General features: G+C 44.6%; 1 protein-coding gene across 17 annotated transcripts in view; it reads left to right on the top strand.

The window, feature by feature from the left end:
* The window catches only part of ANKS1A (ankyrin repeat and sterile alpha motif domain containing 1A), a 1,389,901-nt gene that overhangs the window by 420,388 nt on the left and 947,921 nt on the right, over positions 1 to 21,592 (top strand). The gene's annotated exons all lie outside the window — the stretch shown is intronic.

The raw sequence follows: 21,592 nt of genomic DNA, 5'->3' as shown, positions 1-21,592 counted from the left end.
ACGGATCTTCCCTGAAGTGAATGTTTGAAACTCAGGGCGTATAAGCCTGCTGTAAGTTCTAAGAAATGTATATGACGGGAAGATTCTGCAAGGGACCATGCACCACCAGTGTTTTGCTAGATGGAAGCGAGCACCCCAACCGTGGAGGCTGGCGTCTGATTCCAGAACAAATTCCAGGGCAGAACCGAAGATTGCTTTTCCATTCCAGGCATCCAAATTCTCCAGCCACCAGGAGAGTTCTGCCCTGGCTTCCTGATCTAAGGTCACAGTATCTCCGTGCCAAAGACCAGACCTGAGAGCTTTTCCTTTTAATCTCTGAAGGGCACGGTAATTTAGAGGTGGAAAGGAGGCCTAGAAGTCTGGCTAACTCCAGTAGGGTTAAAGATTCATTTTTTAGAACATACCTGATCTCTTTTCGAATTTTGGCGATTTTCTTGGTAGGGAGAAGAAGGCAGTTCGAGGTATCTACAGTGAACCCGAGGAACTCCAGGGACTTGGAGGGCGTACGGATAGATTTTTCCCTGTTTATAATTAAGCTGAGACTTTCTATAAGGTCTATGGTAGTATTGAGGTCTTTCTCGAGTTGTGAATAGAGTTGGGACATGATGAGGATGTCCTCTAGATAAATGATGAGGCGAATATCCCTCTCTCTCAGAAGAGAGACGATGGTCCTCAATCTTGGTAAAGCACCACGGGGCAGAGGAAAGACCGAAGGGAAGAGCTTGAAATTGGAAAAGATGCTTCTTCCAGATGAATTGAAGAAAGGGTTGGTGTTCTTGGGCCATAGGGATGGTAAAGTAAGCGTCCTTCAAGTCCAGCTTCACCAACCAATCTCCTTTCAGAAGAAGGTCCCTCAGGAGGTGAATACCCTCCATTTTGAAGTGTCTGTAAACTAGGTACTTGTTTACTTCCCGAAGATTTATGACTGGTCTCCAACCCTTTTTCTTTTTTTGAACGAGGAAAAGAGTGCTGACAAATGTTTTAAGAGACCATGGGACTTCTACGATAGCGCCTTTTTGAAGCATCGAAGAAATTTCTTCTTCGCCAATCTTCTGATGCTCTTGCAAAAGGATTAGCGGTTTGGGGGTCAGTGATTGAAAGGGGAGGTCAATGAAGTCTATTTTGAAACCCTGAACGGTCTCGAGACCGCAGGGGTCTTGAGTTAGAGATTCCCATATATGGTAAAAGTATTTTAGTCTGTCCCCTACCTTTGGGGGGGAAGAAGAGGAAGGAAAAGGAAGACTTACTTTGAAGATTGGTGTTGTTGGGATTTCCACGAGATCTGTAACCTCTGTTTCATGGTCCTCTCCCTCGTTGAGGATAGAATTGCTGGTTGGATGGGTAGAAGCCTCTGCCTGTTCCTCTGAAGGTTAAGAAGGGCCGTTGGTTGCCACGGCCGGAAGAGCGGCCCCTTCTTCCAGCCTGTCCAAAAAGGTGGGTGTTGAAGACGCGTTTTATATTTGCTTGAGCCCTATCAAGGTCAGTAAAGGTAGCGACATACTTTCCTATTGATTTTATCATGTCTTCTCCATAGAGGAGGCCCTTAGTGTTATCGGAGGGTTCTTTTTCGGCTAGATCACCCAGTTTGGGGTTGATCTTTGTAAGGATGGATCTCCTTCTTTCAATGTTTAGGCTTGAATTTGCATTGCTGAGAAGGACGATGGCTCTTTGGCTCCAACCTCGAATGAGGTTGATGTCAAGAGGGGTGCTATAGATATGGGATTCTTCGGCTAAGTCTAGAATCCTGGTGAGGGGCACGAGAATGTCAAGTAGGCGATCCTGGCAGCCCTTAAGGGTTCTTTCTAGACCTTTTCTAGGGTCTTTGCCCAGGTTAAATAGAAATTTAATCAAGTCAGGGTCGAGGTTAGGGGTTTGGGAAACCTGATCTTGTATGGAGGTTCTTGGGCACTCTGATTTAAGTGTGTTCCTAGTCTCTCTTTCAAGAGAGTTTCTTAGCAATCTTGTAATACACTTTGAAACATGTTCTTGAGGTAACCATTTAGAGCTATTGGGGTGGGAGTTGTTTAGGGGGCAAAACATTTCCTCTCCTAGTGGGTTGAGGATAATGTTTTTAGAGGAGGATGGCGAGTCGACATCGCCAGGGTTATTAAAGTCGAGGTCTTCGTCGTCCAAATCCAGTACGAATTTGTCGTAAGGCTTCTTGAAACATTCTTCCTCCTCATAGTCAGTGTCTGCATCATTCTGAGCACTAGTAAAATGTGTGCCGTTAGGGACACCCATCATATTTGTGCCGCTAGGGACACCCATCATATTTGTGCCGCTAGGGACACCCATCAAATTTGTGCCGCTAGGGACACCCATCAAATTTATGCCGCGAGGGACACCAGTAGCATTTGAGGCGCGAGGGCCTCCCATCAAGTATGAGGTGCTAGGACCTCCCAAATCAATTGAGGTGCCGCGACCTCCTAAAGTGCAATCAGAAGGATGTTCGGAGTGTTTTGACTTTTTGGTCCTTTTACCACGAAAGTGACGTCGTCTGGGAGATCGTCATGATCAAAGGAAAGAGATCTCTTAGAGGACATCACCTCTTTAAGGGTAGATAGCATACAAGATCTCATCTCTTTCTGCAAGAAGTTTTTAAAGGATTCGTTGCCATGATAGGGAGAGCTCGCAGTAGCATCATCTGAGTCAAGTTCGGACATGTTAGTATTGATTAAAGATAAGTTATGCTTGCAGTCTCCCTTGATGTGTGGTAAAAGAAATTTGCCTTGAAATGGGGTTGAAAGTAAAGTGCCTTATGTTAATGGGCAGGGGTGCCAAGAGTTAATTTATCTTGATTTCAGCTTCAGCGAATAGGGAAATAAAGTTCCTCCTTTTTTCTCTCCTTTTCTTTTTTTTGAGCTTGGGATTAAAAGTAGCGAGTGACTAGCGATCTCCGGCAGCAGCTGATGAGAGCGATGTAACTGAATCGCTCGCTCGAGCTCAGCTGCTGCCAGAGAGTGTGGTTAAAGGAAAGGCCATCAGTAGGCGGGGGACACGGCGGCACCATTGCTAAGGTGCTTTCCTCAAAGATGCAGATGCGCTCGCGAGGACTGAGCGAGCGCGTCAAATTGCCAAAATGAATAATACGTTAGTAATCGCTGAAAAAGATGGATACCTGTTCGTAAAAATCATGGAAAACCAAGCAGATGAAACCAAAGGGATGGCGCGACGCCAACATTGAATGGGGGAAGGCGATAAAACACCACTCTCATTCTCGCTAAGGGGAGAGCCCGCGAAGAGGTACTTCGGTGAGGAAGGGGTAGGGAAGGGCGGGGGAGATCCGACGACCACAATTGGAAGTCGAGGGAGGGAGTTGAGGGGGCGAAGGGAAGGGAGATAAAACCCAGGTTCACCCAACAAAACTAAAGTTCAAAGGCATGACATTAGAAATAATAAAGAGTACAGTACATTCAATAAATCTAAAAATATTTTCCTTCTAACTTTCAAAAGTATAGTACATGTGAAGTTAAGTGGAAACAAGGAGAGGTGACTTATCTGCTTGCGAGCCGCATTTAAAAGAGGCCGTCTGTTGGCTCCTCATGCCTTTTATATCACCTGTTCACTGCATTCTTGAACTGTTTTCTTTGTGATGTAGTGCGGCTGCTTGTGATTTGCATTAAAAGATTAATGCATAATGTAGCCTCCGGTCTTGTAATGAAATCAGTATTAATTACTTAATTAAACAATTAAGAACACTACCATTTATACTGCACCTAATAACACTATTAATATAAAACCGTGCAAATAAATAGTGTTTGGTGGGTTCCTTAATTAAAATATCTCATTAGTTGTGCTGTAATTTTATTGACATGGCTTGGCAGTTCGGGCTGGACTGTTCCCATGAGGCACAGGGTCAAGACTGATTTGCATATGGCCATGTCTAAACTGGGGTGGCGTAGTGGGCAAATGAACGATGGATTTAACCCAGATCTCTTGACTGGGGGAGAATGTCTGCATTGTCAGCATTCCGTCCATCATTTGTTTGTTGTAACGCTTTTCGCCCTAAGTGGGATGGGTATTCCCAGACGTGGGACCCATGCTCACTACGCCACTGGAGTCAAGCTATCCTGGCTGATGACGGCTGATAGCCAGAAACCGGTCCTAGGATGCTTGATTCCGGTCCAGGGAAGACATGGCTTGGCAGTTCGGGCTGGACTGTTCCCATGAGGCACAGGGTCAAGACTGATTTGCATATGGCCATGTCTAAACTGGGGTGGCGTAGTGGGCAAAAGAACGATGGATTTAACCCAGATCTCTTGACTGGGGGAGAATGTCTGCATTGTCAGCATTCCTTCCATAATTTGTTTTTTGTAACGTAATTTTATTGATAGACCTTATTTAATTAAAAGAAAATTGTCTAATGTGACTTATCTTGTGGCACTCGCAGGATACAAGAGTGACTGTGGTTTATAAACACAGTTTGTAAATGCAGTTGCTTCCCTTGTCCAGTTCAGAGGTCCACGACATGAAGTACTGATAATTGAATATAAGTTTGCCACTGCCCACGGGAAACCGTTTTGGCAAACTATTTCTGCATCTTTCTTGACATACTATACCTGAAACTGTCCTGAGAGAAGGCTGTCTCTTCCGTAAAAAATTCTTCTTTGTACGTAAGGTATAGGATCCATATTTTACTAGCTGTTTCAAGACAGGAGTCTTAATTTCTATTCTTAAAGGAGCAGGTTGAATATTGAGCTCAATTGCTGAATAATGCCACACTTAGTCTGCTCATTTGCTGACACATCTCTAGTTCACACTCCGAATAGAGTCCTCGCACATGCCGGTGACGTCCCTCATTCCCCCTCAGTATAGCACTAACTGTCTATTTTCCTGTACTTAACAGATGTAATCCACCCTTCCCACCAGAAAAAGAGGGACTTCTTCACCCTAAAACACTCCTTAACTTTGTCGAAATATTTCCTTTCTCAATCCATCTATTTTATCAGCAGTTTACCTTTCTCTGCTTAGCACTTCTTTATAAAAGAAACTTGAAAACCCTCTGAAATGCCGTCTTCTTTAAAAACTGTTCCGAAATTAATAGGAATATTGGCAGTGGAAACAGTCAGTTGTCTTTTGTGTCTTTTGGCAAATAATAGCACGGACGGTACATAATGATAATATTTTACATTTCGAAAATGAATGTAGGGTACCAAAATGGGACTCATTTGTAATGAAACTCAAGCGTCTTCTGACAAAGTCTCAGGCATTTCCTTTGTTGCAGCTGCAGGCTCATTCTCCAATAAAAATTAAAATAAAACTGCAGGATGCTCCACCTAAGGTTTATTCTGTGCAGTGTGTGAGTTTGTGTAAGATCTCTGTTAGAGTAGGCCCTCTTATCTACTCCATAAAGGTTGAGTAGATCTTTACCATTAATAATCCATTGTTTTCAGTCACTTGCTGTAAAAGTGCTCTTTAGGTCACTCTGATTTTCGATCTTTTAGACAATGTCACTTATAACCCTACCTACTGTGATTCTCTAGCATTGACTCTTTCATAGATTCACTTTCTTGTATTGTCTACGTTTTCGCGGTGGGAGTTCCACGGTATTATAATAAGTAGCGTAAAGCAAAACATTGAACAGCAAAGTGTAATATGTGACATTGGTGACTTAGTTACATAGTTTGACAAAGAACCAAACTCTATCCAGTCAGGAAGAAGGTCTTGAATCATGCTTCCCCTTAAGGGCCACTGTACTTAAGATTTCTACTTCACTTTGTGTTAAGGGAGTCTCCATGAGCTCTGCCTAGTATCATCCGTGTAACAACTGATTTTCAGCTTTTGTTGAACTCTGATTGAACCGTAGCTGTCAGCTGCTACAAGGTAACATGCTAACTGTTGAATTCTGAGGAAACCTAATGTAAAAGGACTCTAAAAAAAAGTATTATCAGATACTACATATCCTATGACAAACTCTGTCTACTCTCTGAGGATCCACAGAAATAGTGCCCATATTGTGTACATCCTCATCACAAGCCTAAGGAATAGAAATACAGCATTACATTTTCTGCCAAAACCGTGAAGGACAGGGAAGACTGACTTCTTCTATGGCTGCAGGAAAAGAAGGCAAAGGAAACTCCAGTGTCTAGAGACAAAGTAGAAGGGATAGCTCTTCTCAAGAAAGCCCATAAATGTGAAAGACATTAGGAAAAATGCTCCTGAGTGGAAGCTCCCATATAGCTCCACAAAATCAAAGAAAAAAAACATCTTGAAAGAAATCTACCTTCTAGGACTAAAAAATGGCATTGAAGAGTTCCTTCATCCCCTGTTTCTCTGAAGAAACCATCAAAATCATGTCTGAACTCTCAACTCCATTGGCGAGGGTACCTACTACCTCAAGGTTCACAAAGTCGTCAACAAAGCACATGTCAACAAGACCGTCGACCAGCAACTACATCCGCATCAAATTAACAATCAACGATAAGCATGTCGATGTGTGCATTATCTATCGATAGAGACAACAGTACGAGATATCTCCTTTAAGTGTAGACTAGCACCGTCCGTGAAACTAACCAAAATAATTCCCATCAGGCAGACCAGATTTCACCAAGTAAGGTCTCACCCTTACCACCTATATTTCTCTTAGAACTGGGGCAGGATCTGAAGATGCGGAGAGGATGTGGCCTAACGACCGGTCGACCTCGGGGTGACCGGGTTAGAGTCTCAGCAGGGACGCTCAACATCCTGTGATTCTGGGCATATCACTTAATCTCCCTGTGCCTAACAAAATGAATGCGTCAGTCTGTAATGCAACTGGTGGTCATTTTAAGTGCTCTGATACCTTCGGGTCGAGTTTGCACTATATAAAACTCATAAAGAAAAAATGTTGATGATTATGACAACAACAGTCTCTATCTATGGTACTGCTACAGCCCATCTCCGCTTCATGTGAAATGCCAGGACTTTGATGATGAGGGCAATGAATATATTAAAGGAGATTTTTATATTAAATATAGGCCAAAGGCTAAACCAAGATCTTGAAACCTTTCAAGAATGGTACACATTCGAGAACTCGTATGATGAACATAGCTATCAGGAACCTATCGTGCAGATTCCAATGGGAATGGTTAGGACATTTGCCGGATGCTTAATGATTACTATAAGAGATTTCCTGACTAGGGTAATCCACCTCCGCAGATGCACCTCATGTTACTTCAGGTGAGAAGTCCAGTGATGCAACTGAGGCAGTCTGCACGGCCCAGAATGTTGGAACCAATTACCACTTCTAATGACTAAGTTCAAGAGTATGATGACGACGAGCCGGAAGAAGGGAATATTGTTTATGATCAGGCGACTGTTACAGAAGAGGAGTGGGATGATTGTGGGGTCCCTCCTACGCTACTAGCTCTATTGGAAGGGGCATCCAAAAGATTAGATTTTTCGGTGCTAATGAAACGGACCGCTTTCTTTACAACTTCAAAGAGTCACCAAGTCTGTAAAGGCTATTACAATTGTAGATCACATATAGAGAGAGGGTTTAAAATTAATAAAGAACCCTGCTACAGTGGAGGAGGTTATGCCCTGCCTTTACAAAAAATACGAGGCCCTGGAGGACTCCATGGTTTGCCTTATTGGTCACCCAAAGCCAGACTCGGTCATTCTAGCAGCGCATAGACACTTCAGAAATCCTACCCCCCCTTGCTCTGCACTACCTGATAAGAAGGGTAGGTGATTGGACAATGAAGGCTAAAGGTTTTTTGCTATTGCCACTATGACCATTAGAGCTTACAGTGCTCTCTGTATTCTAGGCAAATGTTGTATGATTTAGGAGAATTCATAGAATTCTACAGAAGGAGCTAAGTGCCATCTTTGAGGAGGTTGAAAAACATCTGCAGAGATTATAGATATGGTCATGGACATACCCTCAATGGGGTTTAAACAGATTGCAGTAGCAGCTGTCTTAAGGTGCCAGGGTTAGCTGAAAGCAACTTCTTTTAAACCAGACGTTCAGTTGAAAATATGACACATGGCATATGATGGAGAGGCTCTTTTTTTAGAAAACAGATTGACACCCTCCAATCAATGAAATCAGCTTCAGAGACAGAATGATCCTTGGGGGTATTACAGCAGTGTCATTTCTAGCCTTGGATGGAGCCAGAGGAAGAAGGTGATACTGGTATAAAGGAAACTACTAAATAAATACATACCAATCATACCCACAGTCTCAACAAGGTTCCCACCAGCAGTATTCACAGCAATACAGAGCTCCACCAGCCGCTGCTTATTCAAGACAAATTCTCAGAAAATACCTACAGCCGAAGATGCGGGCAGGAATCATTTCAGGTACCTTGACAACTCCCAGGCTCAGCCCCTCTTCTCCCCCCACCTCTCTTTGAGAGTGACAGCCTTCCAGCTAATGTAGAAACCGGAGTTCCTTCTCTTCAAATCATGGGTGTTAGATTTAATCCAGCTGGGCCACACCCTAGAATTTATTCATGCGCCTCCTCAAAATCCACCTCAGAGGAGGCCACACCAATATCTGTTAAGGAAAGAACTCTTCAGTGGCTCCTACATAAGGAGGCTACAGAGATGGCCCTCGAAACTCATCAAAACAGAGGTTTCTATTCTGATTATTTCATTAGAAATAAATGATCAGGCAGATAGAGATGGGTGTTAGCTTTAACACAGGAACACATTTCAGGAAATAATCATTTAGGATGGTCATGCTGCTGGACATTTTACAGTGCAAAACCTTTCCCATAGATGAAAGGGTTGAAAGATTAGTGAATCTAGCATCTTTGGTCTTGAAAAGAAAGTCCACTTTATTTCGAATGTATAAATCTTCTTTGGTTATGATGTCTTTTTGTATCACGTTTATACCGACGTGCTGCCTCCTTATTGGACCACTACAAGACTAGACAAAAAATAATGTCGTCCGAATCATTCTGGAAACGGAATTAACCATGACTTGATGCATGCAGAAAGGCAACATATCCTCGGACCTAAAGTTGGCTTGCTCACAACCTTAGTGCTTGATGATCATGGATGCATCCCTGAAAGGCTGGGGAGCACATTTGCAGGATTAAGAAATAAGCTGCAAATTGTTATTTCAGGAAAAGAAGATGCATATTCATCACTTAGAACTGAAGGCAGATTCATGAGGCTTCCAAGCTTTTATTTTGAGAATAAAGAACTCTGTAGTACTGGCTCATATAGAAAGCACACCTACCATGTTCTATCTGAACAAGAAGGGAGCAATAAAAACGCAAGTACTATGCATGGAAGCCCAGGAGGTCTGAAAATTGATTTTACGAAACCAAATCACTCTGAAAATGGAACATGTACCAGGTATGAACAATCACTGGGCAGACACTTGAAGCAGAACATCTAGTGCCACGGGTGAGAACTAAATCGGCATCATCTGTGGACAATTTTCCGGATTCTGGGGAATCCAAATCTGGTTCTATTCATGACCGCTCTCAGCAGAAAATGTCACTTTTACACCAGCGGGAACTATAATAAAAGATCATTGGGATTCCAGATAACATGGACAGGGATGTTCACTTACCCTTTCCCTCTTATCAACTGCCATTGATGATCAGGCTATTCAACAAGATGGAAAGAGCTGTGTAAATTATCCTGGTGGCTCCTGCGTGGCTGAGACCGTTCTGATACACTGAACTACTTCTCTTATTGGATAATATTCCTCTCAGACCAATAACATAAAGGCTCACTGTGAACAAGGGTCAAGTTGTCCATCCATCGTTGAGGCCTCTCAATTTATCAGCACGTCTCTTGAGGACAGTGAATTCCATCTATTATATATTTCTCGAGAATGCAGGGAGATTTTAGTGAAGGCTAGAGCAGAATCTATGAATGAGACTTGCAAGGCAAAATGGTCTTGCTTTTGCATATTGTGCTCTAATAATGTCATCCATCAATCTTTGGCTACTTCCCTGTGGATTCTACTGTACGTGCTTCACCTGGCATGTTACGGCCTTTCTCATAGCTCAGTCAAGGTCCACCGAGTAGCATTTTTGCTTTTGCCTAGAGAATCAGCGAACTTCAGGCCTTTACTGTTAACCAGCCATACTGATAATTCAAAGATGTTATTTGGAGGGTAAATACTCATTTTATCCTAAAGCCCTATCTGACTTTCATCGCAATTAACTGATAATTCTCAAACCTTCTAAGCGCACGTCATACCCTAGATGTCAAAACATGCTTACAATTCTACATTGAGAGAACTAAACTATTTTGAAAATCAGACCAACTCCTTATAACATTTGTTCTTCCACAGAAAGGTCAGACTCTATCAAGAAGTAATAGTCACAGCTTCCATAATTTTCTGCCATCAAAAAGCTGGTTGTCTGTTGGTTGGAAAAGTTAGAGCACATTCCACCAGGAGTGTGGCAACTTGTCCTTCCTTGTTAGGCAGAGTTTCTCCATCCAACATATGCAGAGTAGCTACATGGAAAACCAGGCGTACGTTCATTAAGCACTTCTACTTGGATGGCACGGTCAAAGGATTAAGCAGTGTGTCAAGCAGTTCTTTACCATCTATTCCAGTGAGGTGAGCTATAATTTATATATTCAGTTTCTTCACCCTATGTTGCACGCTTCTGAGCACCAAATCATAACCTATCCTGTCAAGTTTGTTACTACATGCTATTCAGATGCAAGTTTTTGAATCTATGGAAGATTCAGTACTGGAGAAAAACAAACTATATAGCAATTCAGGAGAACCATTGTGTAGGTTATCTTTCGTAGACACACATGCAACACTCCCTCCTGCCTAACGAAGGAGCTCACCACATTGGATACCTCATTCATTACCCTACCTGTGCTGAGAAATCTCAGGTATGATGGCTATTGAGGTGAAGAGTGAATTAAGAGCTTCTTCACGATTGGGTAGAGTTTGGTTTTTTGCAAACCGATTTAAATAGTTTACCATTGTCACATATTAGACTTTGCTGTTCATTGTTTCACACCACGTACTACAGTTACTGTGAGATTCCCACCCCACCGACTGGGAAGATTCAGGCATGTGAATCTAGAAAATATAGCAATACTGGAGAACCATAGTGCTGTACAGATATGTAACTTGTTTGTTTTACATACCTTGCTCAAACTGTACTGGAGTCACCAGCACAAAGACAAGAACCCACATTACTCCATGAAGGTCACCCAGCATTGAGACCCTTGCAGAAGGAAACCCCCTCGCTTAATCGTGTCACCTTCGTAGCAGTATGAATTTCAGCTTTCAATGTCACCTACCGCAACTGTGGCCTTTTTATTGACCCTGGGTGGATGAAAGTCATTGACCCCGTGTGGATGAAAGGCTGCCAGTATTAGAACATAGCTGCAAGTTACATGCACATGGCAGCAGATGTCTTTTAACTTGCCAATACACCTCAACAGTTTCTCCAGAATATTTATTGGTTCAGAGCATTTTTTGTGCAGGTCTCTTCTCAAGCTGAGTCTACTTGTGCTTGCTTGCTAAGTAAATGTTTACACAGACTTAAAATGTCTCCTCTGCCGACATCAGAAGAAATCCTTCAGAGATGTTAATCATTAAAGTGCCTTCCAAAATGATTTAGACACGAATAAGGTTTTTTAGTACTTCATTGCATCTAAGAACGTTATGTTGATTCCAGGCTTCCTTGATCTGGTTATGCATGTGTTTTGGGACTCTAGCCTTTGCTAGATCATACATCTAATTTATCTAATTTAATGTAATGCGTCTCTTGATGTTTCGTTTTTCTTTGAGTAACATTTGCTTATTCAGTGGTTATGATTGCTGCCTACAGACATTAGTCCAAGCCTTCCAAAGTCTGATCCTTTAGGCAGGCCTCCTAGGCAGGAAGTCCAATGAACTGCTTGCCTGTCCTGGGAAATGTTGCTGATCTCTCTAAAATAAATACATTTGACAGTATGTTTTAGCATCTTTCTCTGGATGAGATGCAAGAGGCCCTGAAACAGGACAAGTTGTTTCCGATTGTGCTTGTCTTTTTTAGCCATGGACATTGCCCCCATTGTCTCTGAGGGTATTTTTATTTTTCATTTAAGAGTTCAATGGCCAGAGTTTAAACAGAAATGCACGCTTTCAACCACCTCTGTGGGTAACTGTTTCTCACGCTAGTTGGGTTTTGTAAATGAAAACCGAATCTGAAAGCCTGGCATATTTAGATTTGAAGACTGACACCTTTTCACATCATTTGTATAAACAGGATCAGAGATGAGAAGAGTTACCGTCAGTACTGGAAAAAGATTTGAAGACTGACACCTTTTCACATCATTTGTATACACAGGATCACAGATGAGAAGAGTTACCGTCAGTACTGGAAAATATCTAATCATAGACTGTCTAACCGTTTATAGAGTGAACTAGTCCGTTTCCCCTAGTGTTCCTTTTGGCAAAGCCCCAACTTGGCTATCAAAACCCAAACGAGTTTTCCATCCTTGGCACCCTTTTGTACCTAGGTGCGCGGAATGCATTCAAGCCTCTTCAGATTGGAGGGACTGCAGTGCAGTTACGTTGCTGTTAAGGGTCATTAATATATACTACGGTTTCTAGTCGTTTCACCAGTGTTTTGTTACCAGCAGATTGCAATGTAAAGCCTTATAGTTGTATTATGCAATAAAGGACCAGTAGGGAAAGTCTAATATTGTCAGAGGTATGTATTCAAGAAATTTCTTGGTCTGAAAAAAAAGCTCAAGGCTTGGAGCTTACACCCTACCCCCTACTAGAGAATCAGCCACACTTTGGCAAAACCAGTACGCCTAGCCTTTGCAAACAGATGCATTTTTTATTATTGTTTACTGCAAGCACATGCGACAACAAATAAACAGAATTAAAAAATGCCTCCTAAGCATGACCGGTGTGTGCGTGCAATAAAAATTTTAACTATCAAAATTTTTACTGATTCTTTGACAAGTAATTACAAGTGGAGGTGTATCCTAGAAGGCAGGTGTTACATTGAAAACCTTTTTAGTTTTAATGAATATCACAGGAAAATGTGATTCTTACTGGAACAAAAAATGTACTATTGACTCCCAATTACTTTAACGTAAAGACTGGTTGAAAAAGACAAGGGTGACTTAACAAAATATAAAAATGGATTAAGGATGGAAAGAAAGTGTTTTGGCTCGGTTAGGTATTGACCCGCGAGCCCAGCTACTGAAGTGTTTCTTTTTAGGCGATAGTGAACGTGTGATGAAGCTAAATGACCTTAATCACAGCGCAGGAGAGCCTGTGGCTGAGGTGGACTTTCCCTTTGCCCTTCGCTGTATGCTGTAGTGTACAGAAACAAAATGTGAAGTCCCTTGGAAGAAGAGAGATGACCTAAAGCCCTTCTGTGTGTAGAACATGTATGTTTTATGAATATTTTTGGTTACAAGAGGCTGGCAAGAGAATTAAAGGTGACTCTAGACCAGAAATTAAAATTTGAGATTTAGGGTGCTGGTCCTGCTAGTAATAACTGCTTCAGTTCAAAAGAATGATTGGCTGCATATAATATAGACTTAACCAATGCCTAATTCTACACCTGACACTAAGTTCCTGTAAGGATATGTCTCTTTTTGTATGGTCACACGGAGGTTTTTGGACTGATGCTGCTGGTTTTTCAACTTGGAGACTACACTGAGGCCTGCTAACAAGACCTCAGGGCCTGTGCCCTTACCCATAAACTGGTATGTCAAATTGGCTCTTATGCAATTGGCTAAGCTGACTTGCCTTTAAGTCCATAGTAAATGGTACCCAGGGAATGTACGTTAGAGGGGCACCCCCGGGCCTGCAGCACTAGTAGTGTCACCATAGGTGTGACACATGTAAAACGAGACACTCGGCCCTCTATTTGCTGGCTGGAAGAGCAGTTGTAGCTGCTGGTCCGAATTTGCCATTTAAAGCAATGGCAAAACCAGTCTTCTGCCTTGGTATATGTGCGAATCACCCCTTTGGCAAACCTATTGAGTACTAAGGCAGGGTGCCACATATCCCACGAGCAGAACATGCAATTTTACAAGTTCTGAACGCAAAGCTGTCCTTTTATATTGTGGAAAAGCTTGGTCGCCGAATTGGTGAATGCAGTTACTCACTGACACCTTAGGTGTACTAGCTCTGAAATTATGCAACCAAAGTGGTTCATCCAAGGTATCAAACAACTTTTTATATTAAGCCTGACTTGATTCTCAGGTTGAAATTAATGTTACAAGTTGCTGTGCGCAACTTTAGCAAAATTGCTACTTTGTTGACTTTGGTCCCCTGTGCCCATACTGGTTGCACACGGGAACTCATTGCCGCGACTGCTTTCTGACCTCTTGGGAAGACGTGCTAACAGCTACCAGAAAAGGAAACAATAGGGGCCTGCTCTGAAAGGAGTCACCTCCCTCCTGTAGGAAGCTACACTGGTGTTGGCCCGAAAGGCGAGCTTCAAAGGAGAAGCCTCCTTTCAAGGGTAAATGGGTAACACATGGGAGAGGGGCTGCACCATTGTTCAGGCAAACAGGCCGCCACTTGGGACAAGAGAGGGGAACCCAGTTGCCAAACCAGTTTTCCAGGGGCACGTACCTTCCTTGGTAGCCACTTCCCTAGATTGGGCTAAGGAGCTGCACATACTGGGAAAGAGGTCCTGCCATATTGGAAGTGGGCATGATGGTGCTTCTTGGAAATGCCTAGATGCCACACTTAAGGTGAAGTGGTCATCGGGTGTGAGGGAACCTGGTAGCCCATTGACTACCAAGTACATTCTTCCCTGAGGGCACTTTGTGAGCATAAGTTGGGCACCCCGGGCTACTCCAGCTCAGATCTCTACTGGACTGGAAGTAGGATTAAAGAAGGTCTTCCCTGCTGCATTGTGAAACCAGCAAAGAGAGGCTGAACCAGCGTGGACTGCTCTTACTGAACCTGCTGCCTTGCAAAGGAGATGGACTTTGCCTGCTGTGTCCTGCTCGAGGATAAGTCGTCTCCAGAACTCAGCCAAAGCCAAGAGACTCCAAGGGTCCACATAGGGATAACTGAGATACCTGCTGCGGTAAGTTGGTACCCCAAAATCTTCAAACCGCAGTTATCCGCTGCCATGTAGCACCAGGGACCACAAACTTGCACCCGAGTTTGCTGAACCCGAGAGTCATCGGAGTGCAACTGGGATCCCCAGAGGACAAGTTATTGACCCAAGAAAGATTAGCCTGTGACCGCTATACTGGGCGACTACAGTCCAGTTCCGACTAGACACCTGCCAGCACCAAGAGGATCTCATGGGACATCGACCCTGTGATTAGGTCCTCCTTGCCCCCTTCGTGGACCCAGGAGTATTCACAGCAAATCCACTGTTGGTCGCATCAACAACTTCTCTTAATCATTTTCAGCATCCTTCATCCCTTGCATCAGGACCACTTCCATAACAAAGCCCATCAAGGATAAAAGTGCTTCGAACTGACTGAGGAATGCTCCCCCTGCTGTTGTAACTGATTCTGGGGACTGTGTTGGTCCCCCTGACTGGCTCCCATAGGAGTTGATTGCCTATAGTGACTCTAAGTGACCACAATGCAACTATTGCAAACTTTTTGTTGAAAAAAATTCCAAGTGTCAAATTCATTTGATTTGCTTATGCTTGTTTGCAGTTGATTTAAATAACTTGATTTACTATACCTCATAGATTCTATGTCTCCAGAACCCTCTGGTAGATCTTTTTTGTTGTGGTGTCTAAAGATGCATAACAATACAGTCTATGCTTCAGAGTAGACCTTGTTTCCCCATCAAGGAGAATTTTCCAATGTCGAGAAATGTTCAGTCAAAGCTGGTGACCATTGCTTTCTCTGTCATCTAGATACCACACATTCCAGACTTAACATATTGCCTCTGTGAAAGTAATTTGAGGACTGGAGCATCAAGCCTCAAGGTGACGAAGACAGGTTGTGATCACTCGGGCTTCCCAAAACTCCTTGCAGTGGGCGCACCACCGAACCAACATCATGAAGCTTGATTCTTTCCAAGAACAAGGCTCAGAAACCGTGTCGGCTTTAGAGCAGTGGTACTGGTGCTATCTCACTGGGCGCCAAGGGAAAGACTGCACCTTCTGCATGAAACCCAGAACTGAGATCAGAGCAGCCTGAAATTTTATTTTTGTGCACAGCATTTTTCAGGGGATATTACAATAGCATGATAACTCAGGGGGTTAATGCAATTTAGGGAAGATCTGCGTTTTGTCTAGTCACAGTTTTGACTCGTGAGACAGTAGCATAGGGGATATATGTTCCTGCTGCACAGCATTTGTGACATACAGAGCGCAGAATAGTATTTCATGTTGAAAGCTCAGTGAGTTATGGCTTTTGTCTCAGAGATCCGTTTGTTACATGGATTTCATAAGTAACACTCTTTCTAATATAGCACGTCGAGATATGAACTGGTATCAAAGCACTGAATGCAAACAGTCGGGTTTAAAACTTTTTTGCTTTTCCCCTCTATCTTTGCCTCTCTCATTGTTCTAAGGGTTCATTGAGTAGCAATACAGTTTTATTAGTATGACACCACAATCATTGTTTTATGTTTATGGGGTGGATTTTCTAACACTTTGTGCCTGGTTTGCATCAAAAAAGGTATTCAGAACCTGATGCAAAGTGTTTTGGGGCTCACTTTCCAGCACAAATCCTGAAATGCGTTGGACAGTAGCCCTAAAGTAGCACACTCAAGGAGGCATAGCATGGGTGGTAAATGTATGTTCCCATGTACACTCAACCATGGATTTTGATTCAACCCCCTATCTACTAACTTTGGTAGAATGCGATTACGCCTCCTCGAGGCAGGTGAAACCTATTTTTAATGAGGTTTCAGTTGACATCCAAAAAAAAACCAAGGCAAATAACATCGGATGGTAAGCCCAAATATGGCCATGCCACAGTATGGTTTATGGGGTCAGGGCGGCCCACCATAACCAGATCTGTTCCAGGAAGTCTGCGTCATTAGCATTTGGGCCATAGGTTTTAAGGTGCGTCAGGTGCTGACCTCACATTAGGGCATGAAGTATATCTACCGTAGGGATAATTTTTATCATAGAGCGGCTAGAACAGAAGGCTGCGTCTAATCGGAAGTGTTGTGCCCCAGGCGTAGGAAGGGTAGGTCACAAATGCTTTGTGGGCACACCATTTAGTAGCGTTGCGGAGTCTGTTCTGTGTTCGCTATGTGTGTCTCCTAGAGAAGAGGGATGTCTATGTGGTGCCTGACCTTGCTTAGAGTTGTTCAGGCCCCAGACATTCCCGGGTTGAAGAGTCAGATGTAAAACTGCGCCTTTAACCAAGGGTTCAGTGTTCTGTTTGTGAGAGAGGTGCCGGGTCGTGCGCCATGGGGGCTCCATCCAATCCCACCGTGTGCCGAGGTTATCCGCGCCTGTTGTGAACAAGTAGTGACTGCATGTAACGTTAAGAGTTTCAAGAAACCCCCTCCCTCCTCCCACAGCAGCCTTCCCAACCAGCTAGTGATCGGGTTTCCGTTCCACCCTCCCAATCTGCGTCAACGTGGCATTCCTATTTAAAAAAAAAAAAAATCACACAATAGTTTCAATTCTCTGGGGTCATTGTAATATTTTTGCAGTGGGAGAAGTATTCTGTGCAAAACAGTGACTGAAAGAGGGTCTACATATAGTCTACTGTGTTGCCGGTATTCCAGCAGACCTATTTAGGCGGTGGTTGTTTTTCTAGGACCAGGCTTCAAGGTCTTCGTCTTTGACCTGGATGTCTTTCAAGACCTTCGCAATTTGGTTAGTTTATTGCCATGGTCCACCGTGTTGTCCTCTAGGGTCAATATCCTGATCTTTGTGTCCAAGATTGTTTCTCTTGTCTAGTTTGGCAGTGATCTTATCCACCCTAGCTGTGAGCGTGTCAAGCTTGCCATCTATTGAGGAGTTTTTTTTTGCATATGCAGCTGGAGTGATGTCCTGGTCTTCCTTATTGCCCCTGCTGCCTGAAAGGCATGCAGTTCTTCCAGTGGGTCTCCTGAGGCAGGCATAAAGTTGGAGAAAAGATTTACTTTCTTCAAATGTTTTCATCTTTGCATGTGTGCTGCACCGTACATCACACATATATAAAGTGGTATGGTGTTAAAGTTTATCAAAGCATAGAGGTTTAAGCTGGAAGGGTATATTTCCAGTATAAAACCTAAGCTTGACATCATGCAAACAGCTTTGCACAAGATGCAAGGGTGTGTGTGTATTGGCTCAAGGCAGCCAAAGGTACATCGGCACTAGAGGAGAGAGCAGCAGTACCATATCTCAGTAGATATGGTGATGTTGAGCTCACTCCTTTTCACACAAGGCCGCACAGCGACTTTGGTTACCTCGTATCATAAAAGCTTGGTTAATCAGCCCCATTGTTTCTCCAGACCAAGGACTCTAAGCATATAATGCTTACTAGTATGGGCAACATGTGACTCCTACACCTTGTAATCCTCATTGTTTTAAGTAACATTCCCTATACATTGATTTAGACACTTAAATGACTCATTGTGTCTGTACAATATGTTTGTGATGTAAAGCGCTCTGGCAGTCTAGATTGAGAGGAGTAGCGCTATAAAATAAATAAATGTGTGAGAGGGGCTATGAAGAGATATGGGGCACCATTAGAGGGTGATGTTGAAGGAGTCCGTGAAGGAGTTCTTTGGGGGTAGGTCAACAAAGATGGTTGCACTGGGAGCTACCAGCTCCAAAGTCAGCCCTGCTCAGAAATGGTAATCATTTTTGAGATATCTTTTCATGCTTGGTTGTCTGTGTAAGCGAAACATCAGTTCAAGGTTGTTAATTGTCAGCAGACAGAAAGATAGCAGAACTCAGTAGTGAAATGTGGTATGAAACACTATATGAAAATGTTTTGTTTTTTAAAATTGTAGTAATACTGTGCACACAATTACATTGACCTCAAGTTGCATACTACACTAAACATTTTGTTGTATGTTACACTAAATATTGCACATGCATCTAAAAAAAGCACACATATGCTTTCTAGTTGTCTCACAATGCAAACAACAACATCCACCAGGACGCAAAAAAACACTCCTTCAACAGACCACTGTTGGACTTGGCCCTTCTGGCAGGTTCACCCCTGAACTTTTTTGCTTTTTATTGGTGACTTGGTGTGGTAATTGTTTGGTCTCTGCGCACTTTCCCTGTGTCCCAGGGTAAAGTGCGTGCGTGCTCTGAGTGCATGTGGTGAGATAGGCCTGCCCTCCCATAGGAATGCATGGGGAATGTATGTGTCCCTAGTAGTTCCTGATGCGTGGGGTGTGCAGGCCCGAGTTTGGTATGTGCGGACTCGTGGGAGTGAATGCTGCGCGATGATGTGTGCGGCGTGCATGTACCTAGTGTGGAAGTGCCACTTCTAGAAGCGGGCACTTCTGTGTGCAGTGTGTCTGTCGCGTGATTGGCTGGTCATGTCATGTGACGGGCTAGGGATTCCCCAGAGTCAGGATGAGTCACCCAGTGGTGAATGGGGAGATCAGCAGCTAGATGGGTGGGAGGAGTACACCTGGGTCCTGAATAGGCCAGGGTTTTCCACACACAATGCTGGCCCCGCCCCCTGTGGTGCGACTGACGACCCTAGCCCTGCCAGTGAATAGAGTGAGGGGCTGAGCACATCAAGGGTGCTCCCCAACCAGCTGCGACTGGTTTTCCCCCTCACCCTGAACCCAGAACAAAGGGTTTGACTGTATAAAAATGGGGCTGTGTCCCCACAGAAACTGTTCTCTGCCAGGATCTTACCTGAGGGGGGCTGCTGCTGCTGCTGGACCAGAGGACCGCCACTTGGACTACCTCCCTGCCTGGAGGCCCAGTGAGCTGGCTCTGGGTCCAGCCTTGCCCCCCACCCCTGCCCTGCTGCATGCAGGGAAGAACTTTGCTGGACTTGGCTTGGATCCTACTCTAGGCGCTGGGAGCGCTTTATTTTCCCCCTAGGGCGCCTGGAAGCGCCTTTCATTCACTTATAGCGCCAGAAGCGCTTTAATTGGGGCCAGCAGCGCAGCGCTGCGATTATCAGCGAGGGAACCCCGACGTAGGTATTCCCTGCTATTGTGCTATATTCAAAGCGGGTGCCCACCCCGCATTTTGGTGCGCTTGCGGGTGCCTACCCCGCTTATTTAATTATTTTCCTACGGCGGGTGCCCACCCCGCCGTATATTGCCTATCGCGAGGGAGCCTACCCCTCTGACTGCCGGGATAATCACCGCTGCGGCCCCGTTCGACTGATCCGGAAGTCAGGCACTCCTGCCCGTGACGGGGGCGGAGCCTGCAGCCGGGCAGGAAGTGGCGCCAGCATCTCGACGCGGCGCAGGGCTCCCGTGTGACGGAGGGAAGCCTCGCGCCAGGAAGAGGAACGCCGCCGAAAGGAGGTGCCAGCGGGAGCGGGCGGGAGCCTACCCCGCGCTCCCTCGACTCCGAAGGACTGCCAGCCAAAGAGAGACTCCCCCCGACGAGGCCCGGTGAGTGGGGCTCTGGCCTGGGGGGGAGCGGTGCTTCTCGAGCCTAGAGAGGCTCAGGTAGGGGGCATTTCTCCAACGGAAGCGGGGCACATTATTGTTCAGATCCCGAGAGGCTCCAACGATACCCCCTCATTGGCGCCAGAGTGACTCCGAAGACAGGGGCAGTGTTTCAGAGCCCCGAGAAGGCTCCAACGTTACGGGGGCAATTATTTGGCAATCTCGAGTCCCCGAGAGGGACTCCAACGACGGCGCATTTGTTTGATTGAGCCCACGAGGCTCCAATCAGGCGCATTCTTTAGGAGCCTAGAAGGCTCCCAGGGGGCATTTCTTTTGGCCATTTCGAGTCCAGAGGGACTCCAACGACGGGGCAGATAGTTGTCCAGAGCCTAGAAGGCTCCAAGGGCGGACAAACTCGTGTTCAAGGCACAGTGGTGCCCCTGCTCCTTTTCCCAGCTGCCCAGCACTTAGTGGGCAGCTGCAACGTTTAGGTTGTGGCCTCTGCGTTTTGGTTTACGCTTTGCCCTGACTGCGTGCGCAGTCTTGCCCTGACTCTGCTGGACACAGGGTGTCCTAGCCCCGACAAGGCCAGTTGGCCTAGCGACTGCCACAGAGGGTGGCTAATGTGAGTTTTGCGCTATTGTTCCTAACCTGCACCTCTGAATGTGTTTTTATGCGTCATGTGCTTTGCTTTACACCTCTGAATGTTATGCATCATGTGTTTATGTGCTTAGACCCCTACAGGTATTGTGATACTTAGGTGGTTGTTTTCTCCCTAGTACAGGTGGTGCTAGTGAGGTCCTGATTCCCTGCGCAATATTTTCCTAAGGTGGTTAGGGTTGCGTAGGTGGTACTTACCTGATACCAGTAGTTACTGGTTGTGTGCTACATATGTTATTTTTTACTACAGTATTATTCCTATGTTCTAAAAAGTGCTAATTCCTGACAGTGGTCCAGGTGGCCCTGTCCCCTGTATATATAATCCCTTGTAAATTCTGCCCGTGCCTGTTGGCACATTGTAGAGTGTGTGTTTTTATCTAATGTGTTGTGTATAATACAAAGGCTATTTTTATAGAATACCTTGTGTGGAGTTTCCTTTGTGGTGGGCCTTGGGTGTTGTTGCTGGGTGCGCGCGCAAACGCTTTACACATCACCTCAGGGATAAGCCTGACTGCTCGTGCCAAGCTACCAAGG

This window comes from Triturus cristatus, chromosome 1_1, assembly GCF_964204655.1.
Source record: "Triturus cristatus chromosome 1_1, aTriCri1.1, whole genome shotgun sequence".
NCBI lineage: Eukaryota > Metazoa > Chordata > Amphibia > Caudata > Salamandridae > Triturus > Triturus cristatus.
The sequence above is the reverse complement of the archived record's forward strand: the minus strand, read 5'-3'. Positions and strand labels throughout refer to the sequence as shown.